Genomic DNA, 4,722 nt, shown 5'->3' with positions numbered 1-4,722 from the left:
ATCTATCTATCTATCTATCTATCTATCTATCTATCTATCTATCTATCCAGCCATTCATCTACCTACACACATGTATGTATAATCCATATGTATATAGACACATTCAAGTAAACATATATAATGTACATATATGCATGTATATATATATGTATATGTTTGTGTGTCTATAAATATTCACATAATACAAATACAATGCACATTTCCCTCTAGATGCTATAGTGACATGCAGATAAAATAAGAGACACAATCCTTTTACTGAATAATCTCATCATCTGAAGGACAATTCTTGTCAATATGTTGTAATTAAGTAGGCTTGGGAGCATCTGATTCCACTCCATTTGATTACTTAATTAATTGATAAATGCCTGGAGGAACTGGGGATATTTAGCCTGAAGAAGAGAAGACTTAGGAGAACTTTTAATTGCAAATATTTAGCAGGTTATCACATAGAGGGAGTTGGTTGTTGTCCTTTGTGCTCCAAGAGGAGCAGAATAACTTCACTGTTAGATTCAGGTTACAGTGTGTCCTACTGTGGTTGATCAAATCAATAAAACTTGGAATGCTCTAGCACAGGTCAGAAACAAATAAGCCACATGAACCTTTGGGGTGAATTCTCTAAATTCTTGAAATTTTTGCATCTCACATTTTAGCTACTTCAATTCAACTTCATTCATAGCACCTTCTCTGATGAGGACATGCCATGATGGGTGGTCTCATGCCACTGTCTTCCATGTCATGCAATCAATTTCAAAGTTCTTAAGAAAGACCTCGAGAATATATTTGTATCACTTTTTTCCAGCCACCATTTGAGTGTTTGCCCTGTGTGAGTTCTCCAGAAAATAGTCTTTTAGGAAAGCATATATTTGACATTAAAACAATGTAGCTAACCCATCAAAGTTGCACTCACTGCAGTAGGGTTTGAATGCTTGGCAGTTTAGTTTGAGGAAGGACCTCAGTGTCTTGTCCCTTACCTTGCCAGGTGATCTTCAGAATCTTCCTAAGACAGTTCAAGCAGAAGCCATTCAGTTTCCTGGAACAGTTCTGGTAGACTGTCTAGGTTTCACAGGCATACAACAATGAGATCCTCACAACAGCTCTGTTGACCTTCAGTTTGGTAGTGAATCTAATACCTTCTCTCACCCACACTTTCCTTCAGAGCCTCCCAAATGTTGAGCCAGCTCTAAAAATGCATGCATCAACCTCATTATCAATGTGTACACCCCTGGAAAATATACTGGCAAGGTAAGCGAACTTATCCACTGCATTCAAAATTTCACCATTTACCTTAACCAATGATTCCACTTATGGACGTGTGGTGCTGGTTTATGAAGCACTTGTGTTTTCTTGGTCTTAAATACTAGGCCAAAATTAGCCCACGCAGCAGAGAATTGATTCATATTTTGTTGCATCTCAACTTCAGAGGCTGCACTGAGTGAACAATCATCTGCAAACAAACAAAAAATATCATTCACTACCACTCCCTCCACTTTAACCTTGGCTTGTAACCTTTTCAAGTGGAAGACATTTGACAACAAGGTTGAAAACATCTTGCTTTGTTGTTGTCATTGTGGACATCATTTTTATCTTAATTGTCATCTTCACCCTCAGGACTAGCATTTGCATGGTAATTAAAGTGTTAGAAATGCTCTCCCTACCTTAGCCCATACAAGGCTGACAATAGCCCTGTGAGGTTGGTGCTATTATCATTCCCATTTTACCATTGAGAAATCTAAGACTGAGAGAAGATAAGCAACTTGTACAGTTACATAGCTAGTGAACCTCTGAGGAAGGATTAGAACTCAGGTCTTCCCGAATTCTGGAGCTCCAGCCAACATAAGCTCTCGCTAGATCCTATTAAAAAATAAAATGCAAATATAAACAAAATTAAATAAAATATAATTTTTTTTGGAGGGGGGAAGGCAGGGCAATTGGGGTTAAGTGACTTGCCCAAGGTCACATAGCTAGTAAGTTTTAAGTGTCTGAGGCTAGATTTGAACTCAGATCCTCCTGACTCCAGGATCGGTGCTCTACTCACTGTGCCACCTAGCCACACCATAAAATATAATATCTGATGAGGGTGGGCACTGGCTACTGGAAGTATCAGTATAGGGCTCCTTGTATGAGGAGGCCCATACCTAACTGCTGGTGATTAGGGGCACCTACTTCTTATACAAAGGAAAGTATATTGTCTTAATGTCATCTCTCCTAATTTGTTCAATCTTCTAGTTCCTCTCCAGTCTGTGTGTTTCTAACCCTGAAAATTCTGGGTGAAACTCTGGCCCTTTGCTTTAAAGTGTGTGTGTGTGTGTGTGTGTGTGTGTGTGTGTGTGTGTGAGATAGAGAGAGAGAGACATGAATATAAATCAGAGAACAGCACAAGGTCATCAGGTGACAGTGAAAAAAAGAGTATATGGGGGGAGGAAGAAGTTAAGGAGAAAGCTGGTCTGCACACCTCAGATAAACAGACTTACTCCGATTTCTTCATTCCCCATTGCCTTGACTGACAGGTATCACATCAGCTCATATAAAGAAGAGAGATAAGCAACCATCGAACAAGGTAAAGCAAATGTTTTTGGAGGGTTTTAGCATTGGGTTTGTATGCTTCCCATCTTGTCCAAATGCATTACAGACCCATGCCCATCACTTGCCTCACCACCTGAACTGTGCAAGGCCAAGAAAGGGGAAAAGAAATCAAAATCTTTTCAGGAAACAAAAACTCTCCATTTGGAAATGGAGGCAGCAAATTATTTTTGTTTTTTCCTGCAGGTAAAAACACATGAAGAATGAGGCAATCCAAATAAATCATAGATTTAAAGCCAGAAGGGATCTTAAAGCCCATTGAGTCTAGCCTTTTTATTTTACAGATGGATTTACTGACTACCAGAGAGGCTAAGTAACATGTTCAGGGTCACAGCTATTGAGTTTCTAAAATAGCATTCAAATTCAAGTATTCCTGATTCTTAACTCCAATGTAATATCCTCTGTGTCTCCTAGTCACCTGGAAATAAGAAATCTATGTGCAATGACTGTGATTCAGAAGATAAAGCAGCCACAACATGGAGTACTAACTACTGTACAATCACAATGAGCCACAGAGAGAACCAGTGGGTTGATGGGATATAATCTTCTTCTGGGAATCATGGAGTTCAATTTTGTGCCTCATGGTGGGATTCAAACTTGTTTACATTTATCATTGAAGAAATCCAATAAGATTTTCTCATGCCTAGCTTTTGTATCTGAGGTATCAGAATAGTTTTTATCAAAATATATCCTGGGTACACAGTTTTCAATTTGCAAAGACTGCATTTTTAAATGGTTATATCTCAGCAATACTCTCTGCTTTCACAAATTCATAAAGAAACAAAGACTACTGAGTGATTTAGTCCAACTCTCCTGCTTTAGATGTGACCCAGAAAGGCAAACTGGTTTGCCCAAGCTAAGTAGTAGAAGAATTGGAATTAGAACTCAAGTCAGCAAACAAACAAAAAAAATGTTTACAAATCTAACTGAGGTGGAAAATTAAGATTATCTAGTTCAAAACAAAAACATTTTTATCACATAATGAGGTTTTTTAGGAGAAAGTTTTATTTTTGTTCTTATATAAATAATTGTCCTATATCTCTTATCCTACCCTCACCCTGAAGTGACTTAATTTCAGATATATGATGGCTTTGTCCAGAATATTTTTTCAAGTTCTTTTTGAAATTTCTCTAATTTTTTTCATGCTTTGCAGCAGATATTGGCACATAATTTACAGTTATCTTCATGGTAACCTTTGTTTCTCTTCTTACACTTTTCATAAGCCCTCAAAATCAAGATGACTAAATGTTTCATGAAATACAAATATTATTATCCTCATTGAATGGATACTGAGGGTCAGGGACCACAAGTGACTTTATTGAGGTTCCATAAATGATTTGCAGGTAGCAGAATTGACTCAAAACCAGGTCTCCTGATTTCAAGTTCAGTGATCATTCTCAATATCTTTGACACCTAAACAGAACTATGAAGTATACAAAATATACCTTCAGTTGATGCTCCTCTCCTTATTTCTTAGCTAATTTACACAGCTGTGGAGCCCTATCTCCCTCCTGCCTTCTCACTTCTTGGCTCTTTTACACAGTTGTAATGTTTTCCACTGACCCCCACCTTTCTATTCTTGTTAAGCAGCTTGTTGGTACACTGCATGGAACATGAGATCTGGAATCAGGAAGACCTGAGTTTAAATGTGGCTTCAGAGCTCTACTTAGCTGTATTATCCTCAGCAAGTCATTTAAATGTTGTCAGCCTTTGTTTCCTCATCTATAAAATAAAAATAGTACTAGGACATACCTGACAGCATTGTTGTGAGATTAAAATGATATTTTACATAAAGCACTTTGAAAATCTTAGAGCATTTTATTATTGTTGTTACTACTCTACTACTACTACCACTACCACTACCATGACTACAACTATGACTACTACTACAACTATGACTACGACTATGACTACTACCGTGTTTCCCTGATAATAAGACGCTGTCTTATTATTTTTTTTGGAAAGAAAAACACCAGAGGGCTTATTTTCAGGGGAGGGCTTATGTTGTCCTGCCTCAGCTCTCCTCCGCGGCACTGCTCTCAATGGCGCCAGCAAGCAAATCACTGGGGAAGAACAGGATGACGCGCTCACTGCTGCAGCTCTGATTGGATGCAGAGCTCGGAGCGCGGTGTGCGTTTCACG

At 38.3% G+C, this 4,722-nt stretch overlaps 1 long non-coding RNA gene across 1 annotated transcript in view; it reads right to left on the bottom strand.

Moving 5' to 3' along the window:
- Window positions 1-4,722, bottom strand: part of LOC138153661 (uncharacterized) — a 129,701-nt gene that overhangs the window by 88,535 nt on the left and 36,444 nt on the right. Inside the window, exon 2 of the long non-coding RNA XR_011166426.1 lies at window positions 1,285-1,444. This is a non-coding gene — a long non-coding RNA (uncharacterized lncRNA). The remainder of the gene's footprint in view (window positions 1-1,284; window positions 1,445-4,722) is intronic.

The sequence above is a fragment of the Petaurus breviceps genome, unplaced genomic scaffold, assembly GCF_028583685.1.
Source record: "Petaurus breviceps papuanus isolate PSGF00001 unplaced genomic scaffold, PetGlider_PUasm1.0 151, whole genome shotgun sequence".
NCBI classification, from domain to species: domain Eukaryota; kingdom Metazoa; phylum Chordata; class Mammalia; order Diprotodontia; family Petauridae; genus Petaurus; species Petaurus breviceps.
This window is presented reverse-complemented; position numbering and strand designations above follow the sequence as displayed.